Raw genomic sequence first — 16,468 nt, 5'->3', positions numbered from 1 at the left:
CACCATGCCCGGCTAATTTGTTCTATATGTATTAGTTGGCCAATTTCTTTCTATTTATAATAGAGACGGGTCTCGCTCTTGCTCAGGCTGGTTTCAAACTCCTGACCTCAAGCAATCTGCCGGCCTCGGCCTCCCAAAGTGCTGGGATTTAAGGCGTGAGCCACCACGCCCAGCCTGGACATAGCCTTGAAAACTCCCTAACAACCAGGGTTACAATACTAATCGCTATGCTAGACTGGTGAATTTTTTAAAAATCACATAAAGCATGGAATTTACTTTCAAATATCTTACAGGCTCAGAAGGAAGATTCACAGGAAATGAGCTATTGTAGAGTGACGTGGCCTGTGCTTTATACTCCTTTATAGGAACAAGAGGATCTGCTATGAGAGAAGAGAGGAGGGACATGGAAAACAAAATAAGGTTGGGGGAAGGAGTGAGATAGCCAGAGAGCTTCTCAGAAAGACTTGAAAAATTAATAAGGAAGACCTTCATCAACCTAATACGAACCTTTTTTTTTGTGAGGCAGAGTCTCACTCTGTTGCCCAGGCTAGAGTGCCATGGCGTCAGCCTAGCTCACAGCAACCTCAAACTCCTGGGCTCAAGCAATCCTTCTGCCTCAGCCTCCTGAGTAGCTGGGACTATAAGCATGCGCCACCATGTCCCACTAATTTTTTCTATATATTTTTAGTTGGCCAATTAATTTATTTCTATTTTTTTAGTAGAGACAGGGGTCTCCCACTTGCTCAGGCTGGTTTGAAACTCCTGACCTTGAGCGATCCTCCCACCTCAGCCTCCCAGAGTGCTACAATTACAGGTGTGAGCCACCACGCCTGGCCGACAAATATTTTATCATCTCAGTTTCAGTGAGTCTGGAATGCAGGAGCAGCTTGGCTAGGTGATCCTGGCTCAGGGTTTCTGATGAGGTTCCAGTCAAGACATTCGCTGGGGCTGCATTTGTTGCAATGAAGTCTTGAGTGGGGCTAGACAATCAGCTTCCAAGATGGCTCACTCACATAGCTGTTGGCAGAAGTTCTCAGTTCACTGCTGGCTCAGAGCAGGAGCCTGCAATCACTTGCCATGTGGGCCTCTCCATAGGGTTACCTGAACGCTCTTATGACATGGTAGCTGGCTTTCCCCAGAGTGATCCAAGGACTAAAACAAGGAGGAAACCATAATGACTTTATATCCTAATTTCAGGAGCAACACACTATCGTTTCTAACATGTTCTATTCATTTAAAAGTGAGTCACTAAGTAGAGCCCACATTTAAGAGGAGGGAAATTAGGCTTCAATTTTGCAGGGAGGGAGGAATATTAAAGAATTTGTGGACATATTTTAAACCAGCGCTGATGTGACGGCAGGAAGTGCTGTGTCCATATTAAGATAATTAGAGGATCCAGCCTAAGGGTAAGCCCTCACATAGAGTAAAGAGAAACAGCCATGGAAAGAATCTTGATGATATTATGAGCCACTGATCTTACCATTCCTGGAACCTACTGTTAGGGACCGACCTTTCACAGCCCCACCGGACAGAAAAGCAGAGACATCGAGGATGCAATCACACAAGAGGAGGTTTATTTTCTGGCTAGCCAGGGTCCAAGCCCCAGAGCACCAACGCAGTGGCCACTCTCGCAGGCAAGGACCCCGACCGGAACAAGGGCATGCCTTTTATCCCCATGGTGCACAAGCTGCCCACAAGCTGACTACGCATGGATCATGCGTTGACCTTTAAAATGATTGGTTGCCCACTATTGCCTTTTGAAATAATTGGCGGGTTGGTTGCCCTCTATTGCCTGATGGGCCAGTCGCCCGTGCTTCAATGACCTCATCCCATAATTCCCCATACAGCGGTGTAGCAACCAAGCAATGACCAGAAGCAAAAGTTTGCGGTTAGCTCATTGCCCCACCCAGGTAAATTCCCGACAATTGGAAAAATTCCTCTGCCCTTCCTCTGTCCTACAAATTCCTCTGCCCTTCCTCTGCCCTACACTACCCTGGGCTACTAGTTATGTAACAAGTAAATTTCTTCTCTTATCATTTCAGCCTATTTGAAATGGGATTGGCTAATATTTGCTGTTGGGGGTGATAGGCAACACATCTAATCATCAGTGTATGTTATAAATGAACCTATATATCTCTGTATAAATGCAAAAAGTTTTGAAAATATATTTCCCATTTCTAAATTATAAAAATTATATTCGTATAAAATTGTTTATTCAATTACATATATAGTTATGTATGTATATGAAACTGCTTACCATGTGATAAAAGTTTAGTGCAATTTTTTCTTCAAGTTATTCTAATAATTTCCAAATAATTTGATTTTTAGAAATCTTTGGTGTTACCTTTTAATGCAATTCTAACTAACTAAATGATGTGTCAGTTTAAGCCATTATTTCACAGAAAGAACTGCATAAAACTCTTCCAACATGTCAATTGAATCGATAGATTATTAGGTGGCTTATCATTTAAAGAAGTCTTCAATTATTCCTAACACCAGTGGTGTTATTCATGATGCTGATGTCTCAGTGTCCGCTGAAATAAAACCAACTCCATTCATAAATCTTCCAGTTAGTCATTATAATAATTGGGTTTTTATATACTCTATATCATCAACAATTAAATATAAAACATTATTGAGAAATTAAGACAAAGGTAATAATCCTTGCCTGGGTTCAAACGCTGGCTTGCCAGATATATTTTAAATATTTCTTTTGTGCCTCACTTTTCTCATTTGTAAAATAGAGTTGATGATGATAATTTTATTTTATTTTGTTTATTTATTGTTTTTGCTAGAAACAGGTTCTCACTCTGTTGCCCAGGCTGGAGTGCAGTGGCTTCATCATAGTTCACTGCAACCGCAAACTCGTGGGCTCAAGTGATTCCCCTGCCTCGACCTCCCAAAATGCTAGAATTATAGCATAAGCCATCATGCCCAGCCAATGATAATAATTTTAATTCTCAAATGCATTAATATACTTTTAGAATGGAACCTGACACAGAGAAAATGTTTGTAGGTGTTAATTTTTTTATTAATAAAATCAATGTTAATGTCTTTGATCAATGGACATTCAGTGACTTTTAACGAACTCATCAAATAGAAGTGAAATTCAACAATGATATTTAAGAGTTGTACCTATACTTCAGGTAACCCTTGGCTCCAAACTGCCCCCAAGATTACCTTATCGTTTCCTGCATCCCACCTCTTGTTTGGGGAGTGTCTGCAATGCCAGCAGCCAATACAGAGCTCTAGCCATGGCTGCACTTGCCCCTGCTAAGACCTGCCCAGCTGCAGTTTCTCTCCCTGTTTTGCACAAAGCCAAAATTAGATTGCAGTTTCCATAAGCAGTCATGTCACTCAGTGGGACGATCAGCAAAGGGTGGGTGACCCTAGCCCCTAAAGGCCAGGTGGCCCCTTGGTGTTTGATGCTCCAGCACCAGTACTGTATAAAAGCCCTGTGTTGTCCCTGAGGGGGCGGGGGGTTGGAGCCACTCTCACCAAGGCAGTGGAGGTGTAGGGAATGTGGAATACCTATTGGGGGCAGAACTCTGTCCCAGTAGTGGCTGGCATGGACATCAACCAATCAGAAAAGACACTGGTCACAGTACTGGAGCAGGTTTGTTAACCCTTAGTTGCTTGACTTTAGGAGGGTCTGAGAGGTGACAGGAATGTACCAGGATGGTTAAGGCTGCAGGAACAGGAGAGGGACTTAGGGCAATGGTTCTGTACTTATTGCCAAAGACGTATTTAAACACACACTAGTGCTTCCATGTCAGTACAGAACAGACCTTGATACAGAAGGACACTTGTGTTTGAGGACCATAGTTGTTAATTTACTTTTACAAATGCTTCAGCACACCTCAGATTGCTGATTGGGAAAAATGTGTGTCATGTGAGGTAGTTCAGAAGATCTCCACATGTAGCTTGCTCTGGTCATGCAATGATTTTTTTAAAAATTCATTTTATTATTTGTTTATATTTTTTAAATTTATAAAGAAAGAGTAATAAAGTATGGAGACTGTTATTTAATTTAATTTATTTATTTTGAGACAGGGTCTCCCTCTGTTGCCCGGGGCAGAGTGCAGTAGTATCATCATAGCTCACAGCAACCTCAAACGCCGGGCTCAAACGATCCTCCTGCCTCAGCCTCCCATGTCGCTGGGACTATAGGTGCAAGCCACCACACCTGGCTAATTTTTTCTATTTTTGGTAGAGATGAGGGGTGGGTCTCACTCTTGCTCAGGCTGTTCTTAAACTCCCCCTCTCGCCTCCACCTCCCAGAGTGCTAGGATTACAGGCGTGAGCCACTCTCACCCAGCTGTGACTGCTACTCTTAAGTAAAGTAGCTCAAGGTCACAGAGCCCTTTCTTGGAATTATTTGCATATCTATGCTAAGGGAGAATAAATAATCTATGCAAATCTACTGCCAGAGGCTCTTTCTCTAAGGCAGATATCTTCCCAAAGAAATAAAAAGAAAACGTGTCCCTTTATATTTCAAATAAAACAAAAGAGATCCAGCAAACTGGTATTAACTGAGTAGCACCTAAGTGGACACATAGGTACTACAGTAATAGGGTATTGGGCAGGGGGGAGGGGGCGGGTATATACATACTTAATGAGTGAGATGTGCACCATCTGGGGGATGGTCATGATGGAGACTCAGACTTGTGGGGGGAGGGGGGGAAATGGGCATTTATCGAAAGCTTTAAATCTGTACCCCTATAATATGCCAGGGGGGAGGGGGGGAGAGAGATGCCCTGAGATTCCACAAGGGTGGAATTTTAATTGGATTTCACCATGACAGGTTCCCCACCATTCAGTAAGCAGTGAGGGGAAAAAAACAAAACAAAACACTCTAGGTATTTCAAGCAGAAGAGATTTAAATGAAGGAATTGGTCGAAGCTGTTGGAAAGTCCGGAGAGGAAGGGAAGGTTACTGAATGAGCAGTAACTACTACCGATTCTAGACTGGGGAAGCAGGATCATTAAGCAGAGGCCAAGGGTGTGTGCAGCCAGGGCTTCTGTTGTCGGAGCCCAGCTGTCTGAGCTGGAGCCCGGGGGCTTGCGAGTGCAGGCTGCTGTCTGAGCCACTGTAGCTTCGTCTGCTCCAGATTTTCACGACCGGTGTTGTCTCTGCCACCAGTACTGTTGCTGCCTCCATTCTTTCATCACCGGTGTGTGCCGTACTGGAACTGGTGGAAATAACTGCTATTATAGCCGCTCAAAAGTGGGAAAAGAGTCACTTCTCCCTCCCTCTTGCCTTTAATTTCCTTCCATTGGCAAAAATCTGACCAAAAAAATCAGCTGGCGGCTATAGATTACAGAATCCAAACACTTTACAACACACAGCAGAGCACAGAAGGGTGAGAATGAGAGTAGAGAACAAATAATTAACCAGCCTAAGAGGTTGCAAGGATGTTGCATTGCATGGATCCTCAATTGGTGAAGACAGTCCCTCACCTTGGCGTGGAAAAGGGTCTCTATAGAGGCTCATTGGTAAACCTGCCAGCAGTCAAGCAGTCCCTCAAGAGTCTTTTCTTTCTTTTTTTAGAAACTGATTTCAATCAATCTTACTTCCATCTTGTTTAAGGGCTCCGGACATTCTGGGAATCCAGAACAACGCCGTATGGGCCCTTCTCTGGGTAGCGGGGAAAGGAAAAGCCCTCAAGAGTCTTCAACCTCAGGCACTGAGGGAACAGTGCTATGTCAGGGGACTAGGAAACTTCATTTTTTTTTTTTTTTTTTGACAGTTGTTGGAGACTAAGACCCTCCACATCCCAACGACTTGTCCTACCCATGGGCCTCGCCTGGAAAATAGCCTAAGACAAAAATAGCACCCAGCCCTCCAGCTATAGTTCCGAGAAGAATGCATTCCATGACATGCTTGCTTCAGGGCATGCTACCTGCAATTGTTCCCGACCCCCTGCCAGGTTGAGGTTGAGTGATCAATCACAAACAGCTTCCGATGCCGATGCCAATGAGAGCTGATTGGGGCTGATTGGCCCACACCCAAGCCTCATCATCCCCCCACTCTATTTTTCTGTTTCTACTTCCTTGTTTCTGTATATAAAACCTACTAAGAATCCAAGTAAAGTAGACCTTGACAACCATTTGCTTGGTCTCGTTCCTTTCTATCGCCCATCTCTTTCAGGCACGGTCCCCCTCGACCCCCGCGAGTAACAGAAGGTCCCGCGGGTCGGGACAGACAGTCTCATTTTGTTGCCCTGGCTAGAGTGCCATGGTGTCAGCCTAGCTCACAGCAACCTCAAATTCCTGGGCTCAAGCAATCCTGCTGCCTCAGCCTCCCGAGTAGCTGGGACTACAGGCACGAGCCACCATGCCCAGCTAATTTCTTCTACATATTTTTGGTTAGCCAATTAATTTCTTTCTATTTTTAGTAGACACGGGGTCTCACTCTTGCTCAGGCTGGTTTTGAACTCTTGACCTTGAGCGATCCTCCCGCTTCAACCTCCCAGAGTGCTAGGATTATAGGCATGAGCCACCACACCCGGCCCCCCTCTGGCCTTTTTCTCTTAGTGGCCTAAAACTTCTGTCTTATTGTTATTAAAATGATCAAAGTGCAATCCTGTCCAGTGATGAAAGGCTTCCTTACTTTTGGAACTCTAAAACAGTATGCAACTCATATTAGGACAATATGGCTGGAGAGGATAAGGTGTACTATCAAATACTAGTCTTAAATAGAATGTTACAAGGGTAGACAGTCTGGGGAAATAAGCTAAGACCAACCAAATGAGAACAAGCAAAGACTATTTATTCAGAGGTTGCTATAACAAAGGAATCAACCACTGTCACTTGTGCATTTGGCAGAGACTCAAAAGCAGGCAGAAGAGTAGGAAAGTTTTACAGTAGAAAAAAGGGAAAGTGTCAACTGTACCCCAATTAGAGGCTGTTGGCATGGAGAAGTTGTAGTCAGGTAAACTAGAAGTGGGGAATCCTATGTGATTCGTTACGGGTGCATATTTGGCTTTCTCTGATTGGTACTAAGTTGGAAGCAGGGACAAAAGTTAAGGAAGCTGTCAGTTATTAATCAAGTCCTGGCCATTTGGCTGTTGTCACAGGGAACAACCGTTAGGCCTCTTGGACTATCACTAGCAGACTGTCCTCCTAGGCAGGTATTATAAATAAGCTGGTTGCTGCACCTTATCAGTGAAGGAAGAAAAAAACCTTTCTCTACCCTCTTAGGTTTTGTACCTGGGGACTGCAAATTAAGCTGACAAGTGATAGATTAACAGGAGAAAAATATATAATTTTATTTGATGTTAATATTCTTACGTGGCAAAAAGGGTTTTATTGAGAAGAAGTGAAAACCTCAAAGACACAGTTAGACTCAGGAGCTTATATACCATTTTAACAAAGAGTGATAAATTGTGGAGATGTGACTAGATAACAGAAAGGTGTGTGGGCTTGTAAGGGTGGTAAACTGTGGGGAATTGAATAGGAAATATATGGGGAAATCTACTGGAAGGTAATGGTTATATTAGTAAGAGTTTGTGTGTGTGCGCAGACTCACGTCAACTCCTCATTTCCAGTGATAAGAATGTTTTCTTCCTGGTTATAGGAGGGCATCTTTCTCATGGAAAATGCATGCTCTGCTTTTAGGCAGAAGGGTGGAAGGCAGAGAGCTTTTGCTATTTCTCTATTGCCTGCATTTTAAAATAATCAATATCTAGCCGGGCGCGGTGGCTCACGCCTGTAATCCTAGCTCTCTGGGAGGCTGAGGCGGGCGGATTGCTCAAGGTCAGGAGTTCAAAACCAGCCTGAGCAAGAGCGAGACCCCGTCTCTACTATAAATAGAAAGAAATTAATTGGCCAACTGATGTATATATAAAAAAAATTAGCCGGGCATGGTGGCGCATGCCTGTAGTCCCAGCTACTCGGGAGGCTGAGGCAGAAGGATCGTTCGAGCCCAGGAGTTTGAGGTTGCTGTGAGCTAGGCTGACGCCATGGCACTCACTCTAGCCTGGACAACAAAGCGAAACTCTGTCTCAAAAAAAAAAAAAAATAAAATAAAATAATCAATATCTTAAAGCAGCATATTTTGGGGTGGTATGCTCTGATTTCTTTCATGGGTCAGAGTTCTATTTTTATATATGGCCTGGCCATTGTCCACTGATACATTCAGTCTTTCAACTCCAAATGCAGGCTTGAGATCACACTCTTCTGACATAGACAACTCTATTAAGCTGCTGCAGAATGAAGCAGTGGGAATTTACTTATTTCATGATGGTTAATGATTCTGTTGAGCAGCACTGTGGCCAGGGTGAATAGTAGTAAGAGGAAAACAATGTAACCAACTAATTTCCCCCAAGATATGAGGAAAAAAAATTATAGTTGCTTTACAACCTTACAGGGGGTATTTGAATTTCCCAAGTTAACACCTGACACCCCATTTGCAACTCTAATGGGTAGAATTTCAAACTTGAAAAAAATGGAGAATTTGGGGCAATTATTTTGGGGCAGGAGTGCTTTCCAGGTCGTTGGGCTCTTGGGCTAGATTTTTTCAGAAGTGTATCCTAAGCAAAAGATGTAAATGCAGGTAGTTTGAGAGGTAATCACAGGAAGCATTGCTGGGGAGAGAGGAAATAAGATGGGAAGGTAAAGGAAGCCTAGATCACTTGGGTTAATTAGCAAGTTACTGGTGGGGGCAATGAGGCTCAGTGATGCTTAGAACACTAGGAGTTGTCCCACTTTAGGGGAGAAGAAGCTAGGGTATTTATCCTCTAATTTTGGTCAGTCATGAATTTATGGTAGCTCCCAGGGCCGCTAATTCTCCAGCATTTAGGATTTGCTCTGCACCTGGGCTGAGAGAATGCCCTCAGGCAGACTGTGCTAGCAGTAGGACACTGTCTGCTTGTAAAAAACAGTGAGTGTTGTGAGTATGGTACTGACAGTATCTTCCACACTGAACAAGAATGAGGGCTCTGATTCCCTAGAAAGTATTGAGATCTAAGCGAATCCAAAAGTAGTAATACATTACAGCAACTGTTCACATCGCCTCCCTTCTTTCTCCCTTCCCTGTAGGTATACGTTTAGTAAATCCCAAAAATATGCCATAGGTCTGACTTCATTTTCATTTACACCCCAATATCAGGCTCTGACCTGTTCTTTAGTTCTTTCAGAATTAATTGTTGCCAACTGAGCATAATGTCTCCCGTGTAGTAGGCAATATGCTACGGGCGTATATCTTTCCTCAGCTTTTAAATACTCAATAAAAAACAAACAAAAACTGGGTCCTAGCCCTTTCCTGGAGTGGAGCTCTACCTGACCAGGGGTTTTGCTTTGGGGGAGCTCAAATGGAAATAGATAAATAGACTATCAATAAAACTAATACTCTCCAAAGCTGTTACCCTGGTGATACAATAGCAATCTTTATTGTTTGCTTTTCAAACATTATGGTTGCCTGATTAGGTAGCATGATTGACTTAAAACACAAAAACATTAAAGCAAGAATCAGAGTAGAATTTCTGAATAGTAAGTGCATATGTATTAAGGTATTGTGGTTAAGCTCTTGGGCTCTAGCAAGAGGCAGATTGGATTACAAACTTGCCTTCCCCACTTACCAGCTGCATGACAGTGAGACTGATACTTCTCTAAACCCATTTCTACGTCTATAAGATGGAGATCACAACGGTGCCACCTTCCCATAGTTCTTAGGTAGATTTAGCAGGATAATGCATGTGACGCTGGTGGAATAAAGGTGACTTACACAGGTCATAAACCCAATGTGTCAGTCAGGGTTCAGTGAGGGAACAGAGCCAGTATGAGGGCTATTAGGCAAGGGATTTATTACAGGGATCAGAGTTTACAAACTGTGGGAGGAGTTGAGAAAGTAAAGATCTGGAAGGGGAAGTTGGAGGAATTGTCACTAAGCAGGCCTCCTAAAGCCCTGGGGTGAGTAAACAAGTTGAAGCTTGCAAGAAAATCTGAGAGGCCCAATCGCCAAAGTGAGACTGCAAATGGGGAGCTTCCCAAGCACTTTATGGGAAGCTGTGCCTCTCTTAGGACACCTCCGTGTGTACACTGCTAAGTGTCTGGCAGTGGGACTGCAGCTACTGTTGGTCAGCAGGCCTAGCAATTGGGAGAAGAGCCTGCTGTAGGACCGAAGCTGAAGAACGCAGACAAATTAGACATGCTCTGCGCCTTGGCAACTCCCTGTCACCACATGGCAGGATGAAGATCCAGCTAAAACTTCCAAGAGGGAGAGAGAACATATCAGGGGACAAGGAGCAGTCCTTGCCACTGTCCTTTCCACATAGTGACCCCCTCCCTGGAAGAGATAACTCCAAAGTGTCACCTGGTTACTGCCTTAAGCTCAGAGTCTGGAAAATTCTGGGTGATATTCAGTCATCTCCATCTTGTCAGGATGTGGCTCTAGTGCTCCAGAAACTCATAACCCAAAGGTTTATTTGCCCTACCTCCTCACTCATACTCAAAATGCCGCATAACGGTGAAACAGGAAGAGAATAAATAACCTTAATTAAAATTTCAAAATTGGATCAGAGGAAAATAGGAAACAGACAATGCGCTCTGGTCCATAGAAATGATCAAACCCTGCTGAGCAGTAATTGCAGAAACTCCCAGGACTGACCATGGAGTTCCTTTATCAGCCTACCAGGCAGCCCCTGACTCTGTCCTCTGTGAGGAACTTTTTCATTTTACTGTCCTTGTGATGCCCTGAATTGTGTCCCACCTAAAATTCATATGTGGAAGCCCTAAACCCTAATGTGACTGGCTTTGGAGATGAGACCTTTAAGGAGGTAATTAAGATTAAATAGGGTCATAAGGGTAGGAGCCTAATCCAATATGACTGTTTCCTTATAAGCAGAGGAAGAGGCAGCAGGGATGTACATGCACACAGGAAGGGCCATGTGAAGACAAAACAAGAAGGTGGCCACCTGCAAGCCAAGGAGAGAGACCTCAAGAGAAACCAAACCTGCTGATAACCTGATCTTGGACTTCCAGCCTCCAGAACCATGAGAAAATAAACTTCTGTTGCATGAGCCACCAATCTGTGGCTATTTTGTTACAGCAGCCATAGAAGACTGATACAGTTCCTCATCGCCCCTAGCTTTTCTAACTCAATAGTTTCTCCTTGCGCGGCATCCTCTACGACCATATCTGACACTGGTTTTGAAGAGTGATGCATTTCTTGGGAGATACATTGTTTATCCAGCCCATTTCCTTTTTGTGCAGGCTTGGGGATCGCTTCAGGGATTGAATAGTCATGGATTTTGTAGGCAATATAATTCTTTCAAATAGGAATTCATTTTTTATTTACTTTATCAATTCCCTGTCCTTATAATCGTGTCTGGGCATAGTTGTTTTTTTTTTTTAAAGACTGAAGACTGGTCTTTTACCTATTGGTTCTAGTACTCTGTCCATTTGTTTATCTCTCAATTTAATGGCAGCTACCTTGGAGTCCTTTGAAAAAGACTTGGGTGGGAGAAAAATACCCCCCAAAATCTACTATTTGCCGGCAAGTTGATGCTTTTGTATGGAGTGGCACTAGTTTTCTCTCTTGCTAAGGTTGTAGGCTTTTAGCCACTACTTGTAACTGGTTCAATTTGGGGTGCAAAAGCAGTTGCCCTTCCATTGCTGCAAGGGACCAAATTGTCAACTCTGATTGCAGGCCTGAGACAGCATCCCTTTGAGCAAAGCTGTGGTCCCTACCATCTCTACTGCCTGCTTCTAACCTGTAAGCCTTTCTGAAAGCATCAAGAAGGACGCTTTCAGAAAAGTCATTAATCTCTCCTCTCACACCCCATAAATCTATAGCTTCTGCCAGCACGTGGTCTCCTTTTCAAGCTAAAGCAAGAAAATGTTTGCCACCAAATTACCAGCCTGCGACACTGAGTCTATACAACCTACCACCCGCCATCTAAGTCCAGTACCATGTGTTTAATTTTTATTAGGTACAGTACCTTACTTCCAAGTACTTAATCCTGTATCTATTAGGAATATATTTAGCATGAAACACAGAAACTTAAAGACACCTGATATTTAAACAAGATGAAAGTTTTCTCTCTTTGACGCATATTGATTTGGACGTCAACAGAGCAGAACCTGAAAGCAGTTCCACAGTCCTCAAGGACTCTGTTCTTTCTACTAACTAGAAGCTTCAGCAGATTTTGGAGGAAGATTTTTGAGGGTGGAAGAGCAATTAGATAGAGAAAAACTAAGTCATGAAGAACATGCCGCCTCCCTTTAAAGACAATTTTCCAAAAGTGGACGTGATTCTACTTTTGCTTACAGTTATTGGTTAGACTGTAATTCTGCGGCCACACCTAGCTGAAAGGGATGCTTTCAGCCAGTTGTGAGAATAGAGCTTAATTGCCAACCTATTAACAGGAAGAGGCCAAAAAAAAAAAGAAGAGTCTCTTTGAGTATACTGCCCAGAAAAAATACTCACCGATTCCAGTTGTGTCCTGTATCTGTGCCAGAAATTTAGTCACCTGGCACACCTACAGGCAAGAGTGGCTAGGAAATGAAGCATTTGTGCCAGTGAGCCAACTACCCAACTAAAAAGTGAGGGCTTTATTGCTAAGGGGAAGACAAGCACAAATATTTGTTGACAAATAGCAGTCTTGGCTCTAGCAGGTAAATCACATGGCACAGTATCTATCATTTTTTTTTCTTTTTTTTTTTTTTGAGACAGAGTCTCACTTTGTTGCCCAGGCTAGAGTGAGTGCTGTGGCGTCAGCCTAGCTCACAGCAACCTCAAACTCCTGGGCTTAATCGATCCTTCTGCCTCAGCCTCCCAAGTGGCTGGGACTACAGGCATGTGCCACCATGCATGGCTAAGTTTTTCTATATAGTTGGCCAATTAATTTCTTTCTATTTATAGTAGAGACGGGGTCTCACCATTGCTCAGGCTGGTTTCAAACTCCTGACCTGGAGCAATCTGCCCACCTCAGCCTCCCAGAGCGCTAGGATTCCAGGCGTGAGCCACCGCATCGCGCCCGGCCTATCAAATTGTTAACAACTCAATAAGCATTAAGTATTATTTGTGTCAAAATGTGGCCAAGGAAAGACTGTACACAGTCAATTCTTTGTTCTCTCACTCCGACTTGGGTAACTCTTTTTCTTAATAGACTTTTTTTTTTTAGAACAGTTTTAGGTTCACAGCAAAATTAAGCGGAAAGTACAGAGAGTTCCTTTGTACCTCCTGCCCCACGCACTCAAGCTCCCCACCTCCAGTGGATAACCTTTTACGTTAACCATATAGAAGTGAAACCTAACCTTCTACTTCTTAATAGTCCTTCACTGTCGTCACCAGCACAAAATCTCAGCTGACATTTTCAGTATGAAGTTACTTCAGTACGACTTGAAAAACTCTTAGGCTATAAATCATAGACATATAGAAAACTAGAGTGGGTTTTTAAGGAATTAAATCAATGTTCTTTCTACTTCCTTACGTTTATATCATTAGCATATTTCATGAATGCTAAGCAATAAAAGCCAAGCACAGCTCAATAGTGTATCTGTTGCAGTGTGAACAAGTATATTCTATATGCTAATTTTTCTATTTGGGGAGCAAATGAAAGTATTGCACTAATAATACAAAGAACAGCATGTTAAACTTGACCAATTCTTTGCTAATGGTAAAAGAGAAAATTTAATGAGTCTCAACCGGCTATCATCCTAGGGGCTGAGACAAGTAACATTTCAAGGTCCCTGGGAAGGTTATCCTATTCACTGCTCCACTCCTCAAACACTCCTCCTTGTCCCTTCGCACCGGAAATTCCTTTGAAAAGAGACAAAGCTTTTTATTTCACAAAGATGTTAAAGAAAAACATAAATCCTAGCACTCTGGGAGACCGAGGCCCGAAGATCGCTCAAGGTCAGGAGTTGGAAACCAGCTTGAGCAAGAGTGAGATCACGTCTCTACTAAAAATAGAAAGAAATTAATTGGCCAACTAAAAATATACAGAAAAAATGAGCCAGGCATGGTGGCACATGCCTGTAGTCCCAGGAGGATCGCTTAAGCCCAGGAGTTTGAGGTTGCTGTGAGCTAGGCTGACGCCACTGCACTCTAGCCCAGGCAACAGAGTCAGACTCTGTCTCAAAAAAAAAAAAAAGAAGAAGAAGAAGAAGAAGAAAAACATAAAGACGATTAAAGACCACAGATTGAGAGTTTAGGAAAAAGTGTTTGCTGCTAAACAGGAAACTCACTTAAGCACTCTAGGCAGGCTTTGGGGAATGAGGCTTTGGAGAGGAGAAATGGGCTAGTTTTTGAAGTCAAAATATGGTAAACTATATTCCGTATTAGAAAAGCAAAGACTGTGAGTGGCATCATTGGCTACTGATTTCCAGGTTTACCAGTTGTGTTAGCACAGGGCTGGTTGAAAGTGGCCTAGTGTGTGCCTTTGGTGCCTGTCTCAGGATTATGCTGTCAAACTACCTCTGCTGAGTACATGAGGTCTCTCCTGGGGTTAGCGTGTCCCCCTTTCATTTGATGTGAATCAGGATTATTTTACTCAGTCAAGTCTGAATCAAGGTCACCAAGGTAGGTGCCCAGGTCTGTTGAATGAAGGTTTATCAGAAACACAAGATGAAGGCATTTAAGTCCGAGAGTGGCAGAATAATGCGAATAAGTTTCAGTCAAGGTATAAATAACTAATCATAGATCCTGCTATATTTTGCTTAGAAGAAAAGAAACAAAGACAAGCACTTAACAAAATTTTTATAATTTATGCTGTAAATGAGCCAATAGCAATTGTGGAAGACTGTGTGCCAGTGGCTAAGCATCCCTCAATAGGAACCAGAAGCATACTAGAATCTGAGAGAGTCAGGCAGAGATAGCTCTTCTACAGGTTGCTGTGTTGCCTGAATTCTAGGACTACTCTTTCCTTTACCCCCTTAGGTGTTTTTGGTGTTTAAGGCTCCACTTTTAAATCATGAATAATTTAGAGAGGAATAACATTACTAGACATTAGCTAACTGAAAAGGACTTAAAAATTAGAGATGTTGGACAGTAGGGAGACATGAAAGGGATGAAAGCATTAGAAAGAGAAGAACATAGGCTTTACCTATTTCATGATGCAATCTACAGCTCTCCTGTATGCCAGGCCTTTGCATACAGACTTCTTCTAAATAACAAAATTTGCAATTCTAAATTTCTTTCTTTTTTTTCTTTCTGTCACCTGGGCTAGAGTGCAGTGGCATCATCATAGTTCACTGCAACCTCAAACTCTTGGGCTCCAGCAATCCTCCTGCCTCAGCCTTCCAAGTAGATGGGACTACAGGCATGGGCTGGGCTAATTTTTCTGTGTTTTGTAGAAATGGGGTCTCACTCTTACTCAAGCTAGTCTCAAAATTCCTGGCCTCAAGCAATCCTCCTGCCTCTTGGCCTCCCAAAAGTGCTGGGTTTACAGACATGAGCCCCGTTAACCAGTTTGCAATTCTAAATTTCAACTGCAACTGAGGTTTTTTTCTTCCACTCTTTCCAAAAGAAGGTAACTAGCTTACTTGAGATTCTTTTGGTCTCCATTTTGCACAGAATATTCTGCCGGGGAAGGAAAAGTTGTAAGGGTTCTGAAAGATATAAATTGTCACTTGTACTTAAGGGATACTTACTGTTGCACCAGTATTTTATCCTCAGGCCTAATTTACATCTAAATGTGGAGCAAGAAGAGAGTGACACAAAAGGAAAACTCACTTTTTCCTCTATTGAAAAAATAAAAGGAAAAGGAAAAATTTTAAAATTGTTTTCCACTTGTTATTTGCTTAGTCGGAAACTGGGTTCCTGTGAGACGGTTGCAACTTCCCTTTTTTCTGTCATGATTTTTCACGCTCATGTGGTTCCTGGTGGTGGTGAATAACAATAAAAGTCTTGAGGAGAAAAAACCCCCTGTCGTTGGTTTGTCTTTAGAGCCTGAAAGAAGAGTGAAGGATGAGGATGCAGGGGAGGAAAGATCATTTTTTTCCTCAACCCTCATAAATTCTTAGTTGGACTGGACCCTGGTAACAAAAAGATACATTAACTAGAGAAATCCAGTTTATCAACACATGCAGTGCACGTCCTGAAGGAGTAACTTCAATGAAAGTAACTCAAAATGCATCTTCAGGAAAGAACAATACATTTAGAGCGAAATGACAGGACAAAAGAAAGTGGTTTTAGGTTACCAAGGTCTGGGAACTATGGGAAGGTAAATATATGGGACAAAACTAATGAAGTGAGGTTCGTTTTCAGATTCCTCTGGTGCTGTCTCTGGGCTGATGGGCGTGTAGAGTTGTCTCTAGTAAATGAGAATTTATATCCAGTTTTCAGGCAGAAAAGCAGGAAAGAGAGACAGAGAGCTTTCTATCCGTTGGCTGCTTTATAATTGCCTTCAGCTCAACCATAATTTTTATGGTAAAGAAATGTATTTGGGGTGCGGTGGCTCACGCCTGTAATCCTAGCACTCTGGGAGGCCGAGGCAAGAGGATCGCTCAAGGTCAGGAGTTCG

The 16,468-nt window shown here is 42.8% G+C and overlaps 1 long non-coding RNA gene across 2 annotated transcripts in view; it reads right to left on the bottom strand.

The window, feature by feature from the left end:
* Positions 1 to 4,868: 4,868 nt before the first annotated feature.
* The window catches only part of LOC109730890 (uncharacterized), a 72,545-nt gene continuing 60,945 nt past the window's right edge, over positions 4,869 to 16,468 (bottom strand). Inside the window, exons 3-4 of one of the 2 annotated variants that reach the window (XR_012921475.1) lie at positions 13,267 to 13,360; positions 4,869 to 5,191 (exon numbers count right to left, since the gene is read on the bottom strand). This is a non-coding gene — a long non-coding RNA (uncharacterized LOC109730890). The remainder of the gene's footprint in view (positions 5,192 to 13,266; positions 13,361 to 16,468) is intronic. The other variant, XR_002224010.2, reaches the window with a different exon arrangement.

Source organism: Microcebus murinus, chromosome 10 (genome assembly GCF_040939455.1).
Source record: "Microcebus murinus isolate Inina chromosome 10, M.murinus_Inina_mat1.0, whole genome shotgun sequence".
NCBI lineage: Eukaryota > Metazoa > Chordata > Mammalia > Primates > Cheirogaleidae > Microcebus > Microcebus murinus.
This window is presented reverse-complemented; position numbering and strand designations above follow the sequence as displayed.